The sequence below is a fragment of the Emydura macquarii genome, unplaced genomic scaffold, assembly GCF_026122565.2.
Source record: "Emydura macquarii macquarii isolate MOO-44397 ecotype Brisbane River unplaced genomic scaffold, CSIRO-AGI_Emac_v2 contig_2676, whole genome shotgun sequence".
Classification (NCBI taxonomy): Eukaryota; Metazoa; Chordata; order Testudines; family Chelidae; genus Emydura; species Emydura macquarii.
Genome location: NW_027132813.1, coordinates 325,671 through 345,067, shown reverse-complemented (window position 1 = coordinate 345,067; position 19,397 = coordinate 325,671). Strand labels below are relative to the sequence as shown.

The following is a 19,397-nucleotide window of genomic DNA, read 5'->3' as shown; positions in this document are numbered from 1 at the left end:
GCATCAGCTCCCTGCCTCACCCTTGTGTTCCCAGCAAATTTCCCTCCCCCTGCTAAGAAGAGCTGGGAGAAGACCAGAAAGACTTCTCTGTGAATATTAAAGTGATATAGAAAGGGAATGATGATTTAGCATATTCTCAGCCCTTTTGCATTTGCTTTTCACTAGGATTTGTATGAGCTGACTTATAGGTACAAATGTTCATGGCCAAAATTTAGTCTGAGCAGAGTGGACTGAAAACCAGAGTTTCTGTCCAGTAGGAAATTCCAATATTTGGACATTTGTTTTCATCCCGAACGAAAAGTTGAAATACCAAAACTGCTCACAGAAAGAAAAGCGCCAAAAATTTGTATTTGTTTGAACATTTTCAATTAAAATGAAACATTTCAACATTTCTGAGTCTAAATGCTGTGATTTGTGCATCCGACACTTCAGCTCCTATGGGGACCCCCACGATACACTGCAGCAGCTCAGTCACAGGGAAAGACTGCTGCATCCTACGAGACGTAGTCCAAATGAAGAATAGGGCCTAGTATTCAGTTCTGTACTCAGCAGTGAGTAATTGCCATTCTTCCTCCGTCAGGTTGCCCAACAGAGTCAGCTTTTTCTGTGTAGCAGATGGCTGTGGCCTCCCTCTTCCAGAAGTCCCAGGTTGTGAGGAGGGAGCTGTGGGTGGGGCCATGTTACGGTTGTCCTCTTGGGTGGAGCCTACTTGGCAGAACACTTTCTCCTTCTACTGCTGCCTCTCTCACTCACTGCGTGCCCCGATGACCTGTAAAGGAAGTAATAACTGACATACCAGAAGGACAGGCTTGCTGAGATGCTCCTCAGAGGCCTGAAACGGAAACTATTCCAAGGAACTTACTGTGCCTTTTCCACGAGGACAGGGTATGCACACCCACACTGCAGTTACTAACGGTTAGATTGCGCAACTCTTATTGAGCACTTACACAAATAACCACATGGCTTATTTCTGTGAGTGCTCCCCAGAATGAGTAAGGGTTACACAACCTAGCCTTCACTTTGTGACAGTGACAAACGGGATGAATGGAGACAAGAAAATGGGTAGCTCTATGAAATGTTATTGCATAGGGGATAGGGCACAGTAATTAAAAACACAGCAACCCACGTAGGGACTGTGTTGCTCAAATGCCAGGCTGGAGCCTTGGTACTAATGGAGTTAAACAATACAGACAAGGGTATGCGCCCACACTTCTCACAGGTAAGATTGTACAACCCACCCCCACCCCAGCCAGAATCTGACATAGATTCAATTAAATAATACAGCCAAGGATATGTCTGCACCGTGTGTGTCAATAGCTGCAGGCAAAAATCACTCATGGGACTTCATCTGTACGTGCCAAGAGAACATGCATTTTAAATCTGACCCCCACCCTGCTCCTAGCCCATATTACTGCAAAGCCCTACATCTGGAGGAAAACAATTTTGGGAAGTAGCAAACAGAGGCAAATATTAAAATATCTCATGCCAAAGAAATAAATAGTCAGTTAAAATAAAAAGAACTGCACCACAAAGGAAATTGTATGTGACAACTATTCAGATACAGAAACTGTAACAAACCACTGCAAATTCTTAGTACGGATGAAAGAGCAATAGACTTCCCAGGTATATGCTGTAGATTGGACACAGTAAAAACAATCCATGGAGTTCAGGTAGCAAGCTAACATGATAGTTGTTATTGTTATAGGGCTGTAAGGTGGCCCATGCATTACTGAACCAGATGCTCCTAGAAGGAACATGAGGATCATTCCAATAAGCAGCAATAAAAAGTTTCTCATATCAAAATAAACCACCGAAAGGCATCAGGTTTTCTAGTGGGAACACTGGTGTCAATGCCCAGCCCCCAGTTCCTACACGGAGCCCTATTTAAGTCTGTAGGACTGCGCATGGGCTACTCACACTGTGAAAGAACACGCACTCCCTCCCTTACGTGCAGCATAAGACTGCTGGGGGCATATCCCGTGGTTCTCTGAGCTGCCGTAAGCTGAGCTGCTCTGTAAGGGCTTCCCCAGTGAATTGTGAGAAAACTTGTTGGTCCTTTCTGGGCACACAAGGGGGAACTGTGGGTAGGCACTGGAGGACTAGCAGCACCTCAGTGGAGCTAGCCTGCTTCCAAACTACAGAGTAGTCATATTAGCAGCTGACAAGTTGGGCTCACCAGAGCTTTAGCCTACACACCCTGGCAGACCAGCCAACTCGAATGAAAAATGCCACCACATTCTGTTTAGGTGTTTTTGTGTGTGGGACAGGATTCAAGTTAGGGGCACTCAAATTATAACTCAAGTTAACTGCAGTGATGACAAGCCCTTGGAGGGCAGCAGGGAAGTGCAGGTCTAAATGGAGGAACAGACGATCAGCCTGGAGATGGCCTGTCCTTCCTGAACATTTGTGGCCCTACTCTCATCCCAGCAAATTCCCCTTGCACCAGAAAGCCAATTGGCCAGGTGGGGGCTGGACATGGGATTCCTGCAATCTCCCTGGACAAATGATCTCAGCAACATGATATGCTCCCTTCTACATTCCTCCAACTGCCACCGACTCCCCAAGAGAAATTCCATGACCAAAGCATGCCGCCAGAGAAAGGAGCTGTCAGTGCAATTGCTTTCTGGGTTTCACAACCACCTGTCACCACAGCTTTGAACTTTATCTGCTGTGTGTGTGTGCAAAATGCATTGTGTGTCTGAGAATCTATGTGTCTGTGCGTATTTGTGTGTCTTTATGTACAAGTGTGTTGTGGTACGTATCTGTATAAGTGAATGGGTGTGTTATGTGCCTGTGCAAGTGAGTGTGTTGTGGTGTGTGCGTGTGTGAGTGAGTGAGCGTGTTTTCTGGTCACTGTTTATCTGATGGACATGGGAAATTCCTGCTCGATTCTGGCAACATGTCCCTCCCTTAGCTAATTTTTAATGGCAAAGGTTTCGTAATCACCCTCTGAGCTTGAGGAGCAGGAATTCCTGGGAGGTAATTGGCTTTGTCGGTCTGCTGAGCGCACTCGGCCTTGATCTCTTCAATTACTGCGTGCATGTACCTTCTCTCACTCTGACATGCCACTGAGGGAAGCCTGCCAGCTCAGTGAATGGATGCATGTGTTCAAAAGGCACAACTGTCCTAGGAACTAATCCAGTGCGTGAGAAAAGAGGCAGTGCTAGAGGGGTATGCCAGTCCCAGCTCAGCAGTAGCCACTTGGCTAGTGACAGAGTGTGGCTTAGCGGCTAGTGCAATGCGGCACATTTTCACCAGCGTCCTTATGTAGTGCTCATGTGGGATGGGCCCCCAGTAAGTCCTGCTCTGTTTCATCCTCACCACTCAGCTCACATTAACAGAATTGGGCCTTCACAGTTCACCACAACTGATCTATAATAGGCCGCCTTCTCATTTACACGAAGACCTTTTCTATACTAGACAGGATTTGCCAGCATGGATATACTTGTAGAGTTATACTGGCAAACCTGCTAGTGGAGACGTAGTTTATACCAGCAACAGAGTGCCTTTGCCTGGTTAGCTTAAACCAATTCCCTGAACAAACAGCTGTGGAGTTTTTCTGCCAGCAAACTACGTCTACGCAGGGGCTTTTATTGTCATAGCTATGTTGGTTTCGGGATGGTTTTCACACTCCTAACTGCTAGCTCTGCTGGCAAAGTTTATAAGTGTAGACCAGGCCTAAAGCGCCTTTCTGCTGCTCTGGCAATGTAAAGTGGGTGTAAATGACATTTAAGCGCATTTGAAGGCCCCTTTATGCTGACAGAGTTGTGTGAAGGGCCCTTAGTGTGAATGAGAATCAGGCCAAATGTGTTTTATGTCAAATGAGACATTAAATATCACTAGAAATATGGTGCAGGGCAAACTATATCTCAACATCATGTTGCTGTATACATAGCATTCATTATGGTCTCACATCATCTCTCTGTTCTCCTTATCACCTCTGCATTTCTCACCCTCACCTTCCATCACGTCACCTTCTTCACCCTTAGTGCATAGTGAGCATCCTCCACTCCATCCTCATTGCCTCACCCATCAGGGAACAATCTGACACCATCTTTCTCTATACGGCCCTCGGGTCCATCACCATCACAAATTCGCCATTCGCACTGGGATCTGTTGTCTGTCCTCTGATTACCATCAGCAGATATCTGATGATTCCCTCCCAGCCATCTCGTGGACATGCAGGCTGGAGTTCACTGCATACAACTCTTACTCCCTCTGTTCCTTTAATTGCAGTCCGCATTCCCCAAGCAGAAGGGACACAGGGCTCATAAATAGTGCTGGCATTCTGAGGGAGTCTCCCGTCCAGTAATTGACTGAACTTTTCAGATGCAGTTCCAAACAAGAAATTAAAAAGCAAGGTGACCTCTGTCAAGGGCACAGGCAACCCCTGGCAACATAAACACTATCTCCCAGCATAACCCCATCCCCTGCAGACACTGAGCTGACAGAGACTGCCTACGGGCTGTTTTGCACTGGAATGGGGATGGCTAGCCAGACATCTTCTTGAAAGTCTGCATTAGGAGGACTAAAGACAACATAGCGGCCTGTAAATCAGGCCTGGGCCAGAAGTTTGCCCTGGCTGTTTTCTCCATAGACCCCTTATCAGAACAATTTGACATCACCCATGTTAAGGGAGGGGCAGAGAGCAGGGAGTGCTGCCAACTGACCTCAGATTTGAGATAAGAGAATAGGCAAAGCAGACCTGGTTCTCTTGAAAGCCTCCAGAGCCCACGGGTATGCAGGCCTGGTCACCACCACCACGCTGCACTGAGGAGCCTGCCCACCCACCTGCATTTTAGAGAGCCCTCTGGTCTTCAGGATCTGGGCATGCTGGATTTCTACAGATTATTTCAGGCTCATCCGGCCTCCTTCACAGGACCTCAGATTAATCATGCAGGCAGAGAGTGGACAAATGCAGGCAGCAGAGAGCAGAGTGAAAAGGGGGGGTGGCTTGGTCCAGCCCGCCCCCTAGCCAATCCTCTCCTGCAGTGCATTAGCAGAGAAACACCACTGACACCAGAGTACAGCACAGAGCTCAAAATAGCTACATAAAAATGGATTCTCCCTACACCTTTCCCTGTAGCTGCTCTTTGGAAGAGTTTTTCCAGTGGGTGCTAACCCAGTTCCTCTCTTACATGAGCTAATAGACACTATGGATGCCGCCATGATCTGGAATGTTGTGTGGCCTATGTTAAAACCAATCTTATCCGTCTTCTCGGGGCCAAGTCCCAAGGATAGGAGTGCAGAATGACCACAGTTAAGGGCACATTCATGAGTATCCCAGTCTCAGCCTTCCCCAGCAAGAGGTACTGTAGGGAATGGAGAAAAAGAGCTGTCATCTCATCCAGCGCTTGCATCATCCAGCAAGAAGCACTGTGGTGAATGATGCAGGAACACTGAGAATTCCCAGCTACTTTAACTCCCAGAGGGAGGTGTTCTAGGGAGCAGAGCAGGAGGGCAGGCAGTTCTCAGCTACCCCAGTCCCAGCCTCTCCCAATGGGACATGCTGTAGAGAATGGAGCAGAAGCCCTGGGGAGCTCCCAGCCACTCTAATCCCAGCCTCCCCCAGGAGGCAGAGCAGTTTCAGCTTCCATTTACTGTATAATCTTTGGCCTGGAAATGAACTGTCCGGCATGCTGGCCTCAGCACCATCTGCTGTGTCATTTGCTTCTGTGTGAAGAAGCCCTGCGTGCTGGGCGCCTCCTCATCTCCCTCCTGGGCCCAGAGCCTCACAACATTTGAGATTAAGACCTAATTATCTGGCCTTTTTTCTCCCTCTTTATAATGTGCCATTCAACAGGCCTGATGGCTTAACCAGGCCAGGCTGCTGCCTCTCTACCTTCCTTCCATCCTCCCTTTTGTCTCCAGAGAAATAGCCCTGGGGCCTAATGAAAAATAAACAAGTCAACGAGCTTTATCCTCGGCAAATGAAATGGCTGCATTTACAAATGGGATTACAATGTGCAGCTCTCACTAGACTCCTCCCTTCCCCCAAACTCTTTGGCTTCCTCTCACCACCCGCACTGGAAAGAAGGAGCCATTCAGAGATCCAGAGGGTCCCCCGAGCCTGACAGTGGTGTTGGCTTCACAACTTTCCCTTGTGGGCCATACAGTAATTTTTAAAACAGGTCTGTCTTGTGCCCCTGACTTGCTGTAGTAGGACCCCAGAGAAAGCGAGGCAGCAGCGTGGGTTTCTGCTCCCATTCTGTCCCTCTGGAGATGTGGGTTCTATAGTTCTTCCTGTTCACAAGTGAAATGAGTTGGCTTGCTTCGTTTGGCCTCCAATAAGTATGGCCCCATATCACAAGCCAGCTGGGACACTTGGTTTTATTGAAAGATGAAGATCAGGAGTGAAACAGGCACTCAGATACTATGGTGGTGAGTGCAGTATAAGAACCTATACAGAATAGAATAGAATAGAATAGAATAGCAGGGTGGCTGTAGGTAAGAAATGAGGGGCACTGGCAGAGCTGTGTGTCAGGACCCAGAACTAAATAATGGGGGGCTGTGGGTCAGTAGTGAGGGGCATCAGCAGAGCTGTGGGAGTGGGACGACCTGAAATAACAGGGGATGTCAAAGCTCAGGACTGAGGTGCATTGGAAGGGTGGCATAGGGTTGAGGTCTAGAACAGAAGGGGCTATGGACTGAAAGATGTTGACAAAACTTTGTAAGGGACACTTGTCTTTCCCTTACCTGTATGTAGTCAGCACCATCAGTTGCTCACTGGTTCTGTACAGTGACATTCAGCATACAAAAGCTTGGTCACTACACAGGGGAGCATACAAGGTGAGAAACATGCCGCAGGGTGTCACTGAGGAGAGAAGTTTGGATTGGAGAGGCAAAAAGTGGCGGCATTCCCAAGACCAAGGAACCATGGGTCTTCCTGTTAGGTGAAGATTGTTGTCCAGGGGTCTCTCTAGGTCAGAGTTGGGGCTGGGGGGCAGCAGCAGAGAAAGGCCTCTGGAGGGCAGGGGTGTGTTGGCAGGGGGATGGTTAGAAGTGCCCCCGGGGTTAGAGCCGAGAGCCATGGTAGGGGTTCACAGCACTGTGTTTAAGAACAGATAAGTGGTCGAAAGGTCTAGCCCTGCTAATCCCATTTCCCTTCAATAGCTCTAAATCCATCACTTAAAAATGCAGCATCTCTGTGCTGAAGAGCTGGGTGGCCTGAGGGATGAATGAAGCACTTCACCCCTGCACAGCAGCGAGACTGCAGGCCCCAGGGCTGAAAAGGTGTCCAAGTGTCAGCACATAGTTGGGCTGTAATTTACACATATGTGCTCCCATTAGTAACCTCGGCTTGAGGGGCAGCCCGGGATTTATTCAGCACTAAGGCTTAGTCTCTTTCTGCCTTTCTTGGAGCTGGTTCCATTAGAAGACGTTCGGAGGCAGTGGTGGGTGGGGGCGTTTGGCTGCTGGAGAGGTGACTATACTCAGAGCTTTGCCATATTTGTCCCAAGGATGTTGTGGATCTAATTCCCTGCCTGTCACAACAGACCTCAGGCCTTCTCACTTGTGTTAAAAACATGGGACAACGTGGCAGGGCTGTCTGGATGATCTCAAACTGGCCAGCTTCCCTAAGGAATTCTCATAAATGGGGTGGACACAACGGGCCAAACACAATCCCGGTATAAATCCATTGACTTCAGGGATCATTTGGTCCAGCATAGCTACATGCTGTCTATAAATGAATGCCCCAAAGGTCCAGCAAAGATCACTTAGTGAGCAGACAGGCCTCTTTGATTGAATGGCAAACACATTTAATACTAGAATCTTGGGGCTACTTTAAAAATGATCACATGATGCACTAGTATTATTTACTTATTAAGTGTCAGGAATAGCATCTGCTGTAGGAGTCACCGAATCCTGCCCCTGCAGCTGCACGGAGCTTGCACTTCACTAAGCGAGATGCGACCGTCTCAGCAGTATCCACTGCATGTGGGAATGAACAGCAAGGGCAGGTGGGGCCCCTCGGGGCCAAGATCCCGGTTTCACACTAATGCTCCCAGGGATAAAAGCACCAGGGTAGGGAAATACAGAGAGTGCCTGGCTTATGGGTAGAGCTGGCTCTAAGTAGTTCACTCACTTGTAATCTCCTGCACTTTTAGCACTTTCCAGCTAAGGATCTGAGGGCATCATTTCCTGCAGCCCTGCCCTCCCCTCCATTTCAGCTCAGGTCTATGTCTCCTTAGTCTTGGTAGAATGAGTACCACAAGGCCAGCACCCTAATCCGTGCAGTCAGAGGCCCTGGCCCAACTCAGCAAGGGGGGAGTGCTGAGTCTGTGTGTTCTTCCAGACCCCTCCTTTATCCATTCCTCCACTCAGTAATATCCCCACTCCTATCAGCAATTTGGGAGCTGACGTTCTTGGCGAGGCTGATAGTGTGCATTGAAGGGGGGCAGGGAACGATCACCTCTCCCACTGGAATCATCAGAGAGCTCTCCGCTCTGTCCCGCCGTCGAGTCTGCTGCATACGTGGCACCTTCTCAGAGGGCCAGAGCCTCTGTTGATGTGAATCAGTGTAGTTCCATCGGCTTCAATGGAGCCATGCCAATTTACACCAGTTGGCGATTTGGCCCCGGGAGTTCGCTTTCAAGGTTCTATTTCCCCCCTTGAAGCAGCCAGGCATTTCCATTCCCCAGGGATATTTAAATCAACGCCTCAGCCGAAGTCCAGTTTGCCTGAGGCTGGGACCTCGAATGCACACCAGGAAAGTGCTCGCACGCTCACTATTTCCTCCAGTCGGGTGCTGAGGCGTAGCCAGAACTGATTTTTTTTGGCAGGGTCTGTGGTTGACATGGGTGGGCCCAAGCCTTGTGTCACAAGTGAAATAGAGGCTGATAAAAACACGGGATGAATTGCTTAAAATCTGATTGGGTGGGTCTGCTTTCTAAGGCCCACCCACAGCTACGCCACTGTGGCAGAACAGGAAGGCTTGCAAGCCAGCCACCATTCACTAACTCCCCTAGCAAGGGGCAGCTCACCAGACACAGTGTCAGTCCCCAAGCCTAGTTTGAAGGATGCAACCCAATGGTTTCTCCCTTCGTGTTCTTTATCTTGTGGATTTGATTTGGCTGTAACCTTGGATAGGTGGGAAATGCTGTGGGGAGCGCACAGGAGGGGGCAAGGGCTAAGAATTTCTCAAGCGGGTGCCAAAAGTCTGTCTCCTAAGTCCCGCAGTCCTCCTAGAGAGAAAAACCCAACTCTCTGTCAGCTCTGACCTGCAGCCAACATTTCAGGAGGAAATCTCCCTCCCCTGCAGAGAGCTGAGCAGCTTGGAGCCACTGTGCACTCCTCCGCTTCCTCCTTACCCTGTACTGGTTAGAGAGGATCCTGGTATTTCCCTGGCTTCTGTCCCCAGAACGCTCCCTGGCGAATGGTAACCCCCCAGGGGATGGTGGAGGGGAGGAGCAGAGGATGGGACATGAGGAGACCTCTGCTTATCTCTCATCTAGGGAATTTGTCACTTGGGCTCAGTTTAGCTACTCAGAATGAGCCCATCACAGAGACTGTGTCTGGTCTGCCGGGCTGACAAAGGCAGGGCTGGAAAAGGGTTTAAGCCAATTCTCCCTGCTCTGCTCCCCAGAAAAAGTGGTTATCTTCTGCACAGCAGTAAAAGCCAGCACAGGGCGTGGCCTCTTGCAGGCTCTCAGCCATGGCCTCTCACCACAGTCACTACCTTCTCAGGCCACTCAAAGGGGCAAGCAGGGGTAGCACAGAGTTTATGGCTGCCTACCAAAGCTCACTTGGTCTAAGCAGCACCAGCAGGCTCCAACCCAGCCACCCCACCTGGTCAGGAGCCCAAAGTAAAGGCAGCCGTCTGGTGTTGGAACTTAACAGTGAACTGGACTAATTTCTTGATGTGCATCTACAGACAGCAGGGATCTTTCACTGGGGTTAGACAGGCTTCTCCACCCTCCCCTCTTTCCCCACACTCCCTCTCCTGCTCTGATCCTGCAAGGTACTGAGCATCTCTGAAAACCAAACCCCTTATTTAAGTGCTTATTTATGGATTTAGGTATCTAATTTTAAGACCACAGCTCTGAACATTTTTGGCCTGTGTGGCTCAGTTTCCCCATCTGTAGAGGCGAATGACACTGTACCTGCCTGTCAGGGGCACTGGGAAGGTTAGGTAATGTTTGCATGGTACTTTTCATATGTACCACCTACTACAAGTGTCAAGTATCACTCTTACAATGAAGTTTAGTTGCTATGATGGGTTGATGCAATTCCATACATGCTGGATTAATAATAATAATAATAATAATTTGGACCGAGATTTTCCAAAGTGACTGGTGATTTGGGGAGCCTTATTCTTTGGGTCTCCAACTTGAGACACCTCCAAGGGGGCCTGATAGTCACAAAGTGCTGAGCACACACCTAATGATTGTGTAAATGATTGGACCATGTGCCGGGCAGCAGCGGTTCAGGCCCAGTGCACGTGTGAGAAAATAAACACACAGTGCACGTGTAAACAGGGGACTCTCAAATTGGAGGTTATTTTACCTCTGTATTTGGCACTGGTGCAACCGTTGCTGGAATACTGTGTCCAGTTCCGGTGTGCACGATGCAAGAAGGACGTGGATAAATTTGAGAAGGTTCGGAGAAGAATCATGAGAATGTTTGAAGGATTAGAAACCGTGCTTTATAGTGATAGACTCCAGGAGCTCAATCTGTTTAGTTTAACAAAGAGACGGTGAAGGGGTAATTTAATCACCATCTATAAGTACTTACATTGAGAACCAAAATTTGATTAATAGAGGGCTCTTCAGTGAAGAAGACAAAGGTATAACAAGATCCAATGGCTGGAAGTTGAAGTTAGACAAATTCAGACTGGAAATAAGGTGTACATTTGAGACAGTGAGAGTAATTAATTATTGGAACAATTTATCAAGGGTTGTGGTGGATTCTCTCAACACTGGCAATTTTTAAATCAAGATTGGATGTTTTTCTAAAAGAGAGGAAATATTGTGGGGAAGCTCTGTGACTTGTGTTATAAAGGAAGTCAGACTCAACAATCACAGTGGTCCCTTTCTGTCTTTATAACCTATGAATTATAATCTGTAAATCTATTACACTGATTTGTAACAAAGCAACTATCCCAATCTTTTTCCCTGTTGCAACCCTTGTCCGTCCCATGCCCCCACTACCTCTTTTCTCGCTGCCTTTTCCAAGCCCTGGGTCCTGGCAGCTCCTCTGCACTGCCTATTGACTGTGTTCTGAGACTGTTGTAATCAGCCCAGAAAGGCCAGATCCTCACCGCTGGAGCCTCAGCCTGGCTCTCAGGGGGGTCTAGGATTTACAAGGGCTTTGAAACCTATCCAGGACTTAGGATGTTTTATGATTTTGAGGGAAGGCTTTGTGTGTTTGTGTGTGAGAAGAGGTGTGGGAATAGGGACAGGAAGTTTGTGTGATTGAAGGGAATGGGCTAGGGGACGTGAGGGGTCATGTGTTAGAGTGGAGGGTGATGGGGGGTGTGCTGAGAGGAGTTGGGATAAGAGAGGAGGGGGGGAGCTGAAGATGAGGGGGGTGCAGATGGGAGTAGGGGAGGCAGAGTGTGTGTGTGATAGTGCCTGAGGATGAAGGGAGCTGAGCAGATGAGCATGGGGGTCAGGGAAGCAGAGAGTGGATTGGTAGGGGTGGGAGAGACCATGCGTTGTTAGCTTGTGTGTGCTCACGTGCCAAGGGGAGCTAGGGACACGCTCCGATTTCTTCATCTGTCCATCTATCCTGAGCCCCAGAAGTTTGTACACTCTGTCACCAAGGGAAAGTATTTCACAAGATCATACTCGGCGAAACTGACTTTCCTGGAAAATCAGGCCCTTGCATCTCAAAACATTTCCTCGTATATTTGTTCTGCTGCCGATCTATGACTCTTTCCCATCTGGAGCTAGGGAAGAAGCAGCTCTGTAGACTTCCTGCGCTTAGGTATGCCAGGACTGAAAATGGCCACAGAAAGGTTAACACTGAGCTTTTGTTGAGATTTTTTTTTTTTTTTGCTTAAAGAGAGTAGAAATGCCATGTCTTTGGTAAAAAAAGTGGGGACTGGGAAACATGAAGACCCTATCTTCATGCAGGAGGAGGAAGATCTCCATGCAGCACTCTAGTATTTCAAAGGACATTACACTTCCAGGCAAGAGATCTGGAAATGGCTTCCACTGTTACTTACCCAGCCAATCCCAAATGAAGACTTTTGTGTTTCCCATGCAAGAGTTAGTGCTCTCACTAATGCCTAAAGCAGAGCCCTGGACTTGGGACCTGCACTACCAATGGAGAAGCCTCTCTCTGGAGCCCATCAATATCACTTCTGCATTGGCTGGAAGGGGCTGTGGTGAGAAATGCTCCCTTCAGTTAGGAGCTGAGCCCATTGGCTGCCAATGCTCCCTGCTGTATAGTGTGATGATGAGAGTGGAACTGGAGAAAGAGGATCATTTTCCAGGGGGAACATGGATTGGTGTGAGACCAGAGGTTCCAAGGGGGCAGTGAGAGAAAGAAACCTAGCTGGCTTCAAGACTGAGTTTGATAAGTTTATGGAGGGTATGGTTTGATGGGACAGCCTTATTTGGCAACTGACTGATCTTTGACTACTAGCAGTAAATATGCCCAATGGCCTGTGAAGGGATATTGGATGAGGTGGGTTCTGAGTTACTACAGAGAATTCTTTCTTGGGTGTCTGGCTGGTGAGTCTTGCCCACATGCTCAGGGTTTAGCTAATTGCCATATTTGGGGTCAGGAAGGAATATTCCCCAGGACAGATTGGCAGAGGCTCTGTGGGTTTTTCCCCTTCCTCTGTAGCATGGGGCACGGGTCACTTGCTGGTGGATTCTCTGTACCCTGAAGTCTTTAAACCATGATTTGAGGACTTCAGTAATTCAGTCTTGGATTAGAGGTCTATTACAGGAGTGGGTGGGTGAAATTCTGTGGCCTGCATTGTGCAGGAGGTCAGACTAGATGAACATAATGGTCCCTTCTGACCTTAGAGTCTATGAGTCTTCAGGAATTCAGGACTAAGGCTGACTGCTGGGAGACAAACAGCAGAGCCTCAGCATTAAAGCTGGCTTCTCACCAGGCCTAATAATGCTGCCCATCACCACACTATCTGAACACCTGCCACATAAAATCAATAGCAATAGCAATATCCTTAGTAGACTTCATGGAATCTCTGGCACTTCTCCCCTTTTGGGTTAAAAACTCTGCTTCTTACAGTTCTGCCTACTTGTTTCATCATTTATTTCTAATTAAACATTACTCCCCCAGCTCCACAGTCTGCCAGCTGCTGCTATTGCTAGATTACTCATCCAGCTGGAGTTGTTCACCCAGAAACATGGTGGTAGCATCTTCTCATTCCTTCTCCATGCACCAAGGGCAAAATTCGATCCCTGAGCTGCTCTAATGGAATCCAGGCTGTGGTCACCCAGTGGCAGGAAGTCTAATCAGAAGTGGCTTGCAGTAGCTCAGAGCTAGACAGGGAGTTGGGAGGGCCAGGGCACATGGGAGATGTAACAATACCGCCACCCTGGAGGTGAATCCCTCTCTGTGCAAACTGTGCTGTGAGTGACTCAAGCCACAAAAGCAGAATGTACCTGGTGGTTGGTAACAACTCAAGCACATAAATGTAGGCTGGGCTTGAACAGGGTCTCGTGCATAGAAGTGCTACCATCCACCAGTATCTGGAGACAACTGATGTGCTCATTAGAAATGTCACGTGCAGAGGGAAACACATCCTCCATCAGGCCTAGTCAGGGGGTTTCATTACCGATGGAAAAGGTTGCCATGAAGAGGACAGCGATTGATTGTACTCCATGTCCACCAGGGGTAGGACAACATGTAATCAGATCAGTTTGCAGCATGGGAGATTTAGGTTAGCTATTAGGAAAAGCTTTCTAACTATAAGGATAGTGAAGCACTTCAACAGACTACCTCCAGAGGTTGTAGAATCCCTATCCTTGGAGGTTTTCAAGAACAGGCTAGACAAACACCTGGCAGGGATGCTCTAAGTATAGTTGGTCCTGCCTTAGCCTGGGGGATGGATCAAATGAACTCCTGAGGTCCCTTCCAGCTCTACATTTCTATGATGAGGCTTGCAAGTTCAAGGGAAGCTGCAGTCCCTTACCTGTAGCAGCCTGTTAGTTGTATGCAGCACTGAGGCAAAGCGCACACTACCTCCCACTCCAAACCCAAAGATTGAAGCTGGAAAGGTGAGAAAGTAAAAGCATTCTGTGGAACCCACAAAGGACTCTAGCCCTGCTCCTGGGAAGCAGGGTTGCTGAGGTTTGGTGACCCCATGAAAGGGTCAAATGGATTGGGCTCAGGGACGACATTCATAGATTTGCAAGTGACTTGGAGAGTGCCTCTCATTGAAAGGAAAGCCAAAAGGAACAGACATCAAAGGACATGGGGAAAGGGCAAAGGTGATGCTGTAGAAGAGATAGAAAAACAGATCTCCACAGAGGAAAACTGCCTCAAGGGCTTCTCAAGACCTGAAGCTATTGTATTCTGTCCTATTCTGTTCTAGGCAGCAAAGGTAGCAACACCCATGCTTAAGCTCACCCAACATTTTCCATTATAAGTCCCTGTTTTTTCTTGCTTATAACTTTGCCAAACTTTAACCACCCAGGCTGAAATTTTCCATACTGGCTCAGGCTGACTTTTTTTCTCAGAATGAGATTAGGGAAAAGTATGTTGTTTTACCCATGTTAAAAAAAAATTCTACCTCTGCTTCATTGAGAAACTCTGGCTTTGGAGTAAGAGCTTGAAATTTGGCAAGAGGTCACCCGAGTGTCAGAGATGTCTTTTGCTGTCCTTGTGAAAATTTGCCCAAATTTGGTCAAGTTATAAACCTCTCAAAATCTTAGTTCACACGTGCTCAGAAGAGACATTTTAGAGATTGGCATTGAAATTCTCTGAACATCTGTGCATGCTGCATCCCCCCACAGCTCCTACATGACAATCTGAACTACAGCTCCCATGAGGCTCCCTGGAAGAATATCCAAATCAAAATATTTCGGGTGAAATATTCAATGAAATCAATGAAATGCTGAAACTTTTGTGCAAAACTTAGTTTAGCTGAAAATCCAATTTTCCACTGAAAAACAATTCTGACCAAAATTTTTCAACCAGCTCTATTCACCTTCCAGCTTCTGCCACAAATGAGACAAGGGTCCTACACAACCCCGATTCATCCCTCAGGCATCGTGCATCCTGTGCCTGAATGTTGTGCAGGTCAAAACTATAATGGAATTAGATAAGTTCATGTAGAAAAGGTCCATCAATGGCTATTAGCTAAGATGGTCAAGGATACAATTCCATGCTCTGGGTGTCCCTAGCCTCTGACTGGCAGAAGCTGGGAGTGGACGACAAGGAATGGATCACTTGATGATTGCCTGTTCTGTTCATTCCCTCTGAAGCACCTGGCATAGGCCACAGTCGGAAGACTGGGCTAGGTGGATCACTGTTCTGACCTAGTATGGCCTTTCTTATGTTCTTAACGAAGCAAGGGTCCTGTTGAAAAAATAGTATGTGATCGTGTAATTAAAGACTGTATCAGAATGTATACATACAAGGGGGCCAAAGTAAGGTTGCACAGGCAGCTTTAACTCTGGCATTTCCTGACTTCTGGAGTGTGTGGCTTTGCAACTTTAATAATGTTCTTTTAATGTAGTTTTTTGGGAATTCTGTGTAGGTTCTTATACAGCCCTCGTCACCATAGTGTCTAAGCTTGTATTTATTCTTCCTCATACAGTCATAGGCCTCAAACCTCAATACTGTATAGCACTTGGGGCAGGAATGGGACAATGGGAGACAATTATATTTTTAACCCACCCTTGCACTTCCCATATTCTTGGGTAGACAGGGGCCTGTCTGGCTTCCAATGTAAGTTAAAGCAGCTTCCAGGTTGCTGTAACGTATCCTCTGCTTCCTTTGTCTGTCTTTGGGTGCTGGGAAGCAGAGAATAGCAATAGCACCATGTTCTTGGGCCACACCACACCCTACACCAAAGCCAGGAGCAGAGCTCTCAGACAGCTCTTATGCCAGCTCTCTGCCTGCCAAGGAGGCCACCTGCACAGAGGGGTATTCTCAGGGGCCATTTTCAACCTCTTTAAGAGCCGGGCCCTTTGTGTAACTGCAAACCAGGCCCATGTACTCTTTCGGATCTGAAGAGACCTCCTTTTGGCCGTTTAGCCTCCTGCCCTACATCATTTATGTCTAATGTCTAGGTTGGATATTAGGAAAAAGTTTTTCACTAGGAGGGTGGTGAAGCACTGGAATGGGTTACCTAGGGAGGTGGTGGAATCTCCATCTTTAGAGGTTTTTAAGCTGCGGCTTGACAAAACCCTCGCTGGGATTATTTAGCTGAGGTTAGTCCTGCTTTGAGCAGGGGGTTGGACTAGATGACCTCCTGACGTCCCTTCCAACTCTATGATTCTATGATTTAAAGATTGAGCCCATCATTCTGAAAACAGTCTTGATAGACACATGTCCAGTCTCAGCCCTGAGTTTCTTCTGGGATGGGGATGCTACAGACTGCTCTAGCAGCTTGTTCCATCCCTACCCTGCTGATGTAACGGGAAGAACACACCATACAACATCTTTAGCGTCCCACGTAATTGTGTCTGCCATCTCTCCATCTCAGAGGTGAATGAGGGGGATGGGTGTGACTCACTTTTCCAGTTTGGAAAAATCCTGGAAAGGCCGACGCCGTAGCCAAGTCTGCCACCGAGCCAACAGCTGCACTTGCTTCATCCTGCATCGACCTGTCACCTGGGGAGGGGGAGCCGTCAGCAGCTCTCAGACTGAGTCATGTGGACATCAGCTTTAAGAGCAGGGCAGAAGCCAGCAGCACCTTGTGCTTAAGCCCTGGGCACTCAGGCATCCTGATGGGAAGTGGCACATCAAAGTGGGATTTATGAGGACATCCTGCAGGCGGCTTCTCCTCTCATCTCTGCTGGGGGAGGGAAAGGCCAGTTCTCCAGGTAACTTACGAACCTCTTGCGTCAGAATCACATTGCCTGCAGATCACTCTGGCCTCATCCGTCTGCATTCAGGTGCATGGCCTCCCCCTAAGTGAAGCACAGAGAGAATACAGCCTGGAGCTCTGTAGACCAATTACGTCTAGCTATTAACACAGCAAACCCAGGCAACGGAGTGCCCTGGACACGCCTCAGTCTCTAGAGAAGAAAGTCAACACAGTGAAGGCCTATGACACTGCCAAGAACTCCAGGGCCTACATCTTTCAATCTACTTGGAAATCCAGTTTCATTGCTTCAGCTTTCTCTTTAGCAGGCACAGAAAACAAAAATCAGAGCAAAACTACAGCACTAATAATCCACTGTCCATCTCCAGTGCCTGTCATATCAGGATCTCAAAGCACTTCACAGGCATCAATTAAGCCTCACAATAGACCAAGATTATCTCAGTTTTTAAAGCAGAGTCAGCAGGCACAGAGAAATTATACACATTTTCTATGGTCAACAAGTGAGTCATAGGCAGAGCTGTGAATAGAATCTAAGAGTCTTGATTCCTGTTCCCTTATTTTACCACAACACAACAATACAAGCGACAATCGAAAATGTCATGTGAGTGCACTGTACAGTAAATATAGTGCAGTTCTCAAACCGAGACTAACGTTTTCCAAAGTGCTGCATCCGGTAATTTTAACAGAGGAATTTTATGTCTGAGCTAAACATTTCCTGTTCTGCTAATATCCACAGCTGTACTGAACCCCTCCCATGGTGCTCAGATACCATGATAATGAGTGTGACATAGAAATCTGGACAGACAGATAGAAGGGAATCAGTGGTGATAGGAAAAGATAAATGTGTCGGGAGACAGACAGACAGACCAGAAGCATGTTTCTCCCTTTCTTTCTTTTTTGTGTCTCTTAAGCTGTGTCTACACTTTAAAATCTGCTATGTTTGATATCAGGTGGTACGTAGGAACTACAGCAGTAGATCAAATCAGGGCTCCATCTAGTCCATTATCTTGTTTCAGACAATGGCCAGCACCAGATGCTTTCAAGGAAGATGTAAAAGCCCCAGGTTGGATTGTTTCTTCCTGACCCCACTTAATGTTTGTTGGCTGCAGCCTCCAAGAGCTTTATCTTCTTCTTATGGTTACTGCTCTTCTACCTACCCATTTCTGTCTTTGATCCATTTGTTTTGCCTGTGATCTGACTTTAGACTGTAAATGCCTTGGGGCAGAAGCCTTGCACTGCATGTGGCTCACCCAGCCTCCCTCAACACGGGTTACAAATGGTTGTCCTTGATGTAGATAGAACCAGCTGTGTTCAACACCCATTGTCAGAAAGTGCTATTGGTCTTCACAGAATTAGGGGCCAGCCATGCTTTGTTCCAATGGATGCTCAACTTGACTGAACCCATTTACAGTCATGGGACATCCGTTTTCAATTCTAAAGGTGGGGGACAAGGCGAGCCTTCTCAGACAAACATGGGCCTGTTCGCCCAGCACAGGTTTATAGTAACACCCATTGACAAAGGCCCCTGATGACAAGCACAGCCGTGCAGACTTAGTCTTTGTCCTGGCTGTTCCCCTTTCCTGTCCATGTCCCCGTTTCAGGCTTCTCTCTGGGTCAGCCTCCCATTCCTCTCTCTCTCTCTCTAGAACTCTGTCTTGCTGTACAAAATTGTCCACCAAAATATTTCCACAAATAGTTCTTCATCTGTAGCTCATTCATGAACGCCTCGTTGCACGTATGCTTGATATGCAGCTCATTGTGATTGGGCGTGTATAGGTCATGTGGAATCCTTTTCTGTCTCCCGATTGGATAAGTGTAACCCTTAGAATGGTACAATGCCAGATTACAAATTCAGAATTTGCTTCCTGAGGGTATTTTCTGATGTCTGTGATTATCCTTTCCACGGATTATGAATGCTAAAGGGCGCAGCCCAGGGCCAGGCGAGGTCACTAAATGAATAGCCATGGATTAATTCAGGATCATCTGCAGCAACCCACATATGAGAATTGGTGGCAATTTTGGCAACAGCTCTGGTAGCACCCTGTTCCTAGCTGGGTTGCATAGCCCTACAGGAAATATCACCCTGGATTTACACCATAGAAGTAAGGATCTGAAGAATCCACCATTCACTACCTCCATTCATCCTTTCCTAGGAATTTCTTCAAGAGTATAAACAAACAAACCAAAGCCCTTCTGTGGGCCCATCCCCAAAGCCTCAGCTGTGTTAGACTGCAGGAGAGATCACGTTGGAAAGCGTTTCTCATGGTGACGGGGCTGCTTTCCTTCAGAGAGGCACTTAAAACAAAACAACCAAAGCCACTCAATTAGAGTTTGGGGCTTAGACTGTCCTTTATCTCATGAAAAAAGGATTAAAGCTCTCTGATAATTTATAAAGCGCTTAAGAGTTTAAAGGGGAATTGAG

The 19,397-nt window shown here is 47.5% G+C and overlaps 1 long non-coding RNA gene across 1 annotated transcript; it reads right to left on the bottom strand.

Moving 5' to 3' along the window:
• Positions 1-329: 329 nt before the first annotated feature.
• LOC137164463 (uncharacterized) lies at positions 330-4,917 on the bottom strand. The gene is made up of 2 exons (XR_010923040.1): positions 4,792-4,917; positions 330-769 (listed from the first exon to the last, which is right to left on the bottom strand). It is a non-coding gene; the product is annotated as an uncharacterized lncRNA (long non-coding RNA).
• Between the last annotated feature and the right edge of the window lie 14,480 nt (positions 4,918-19,397).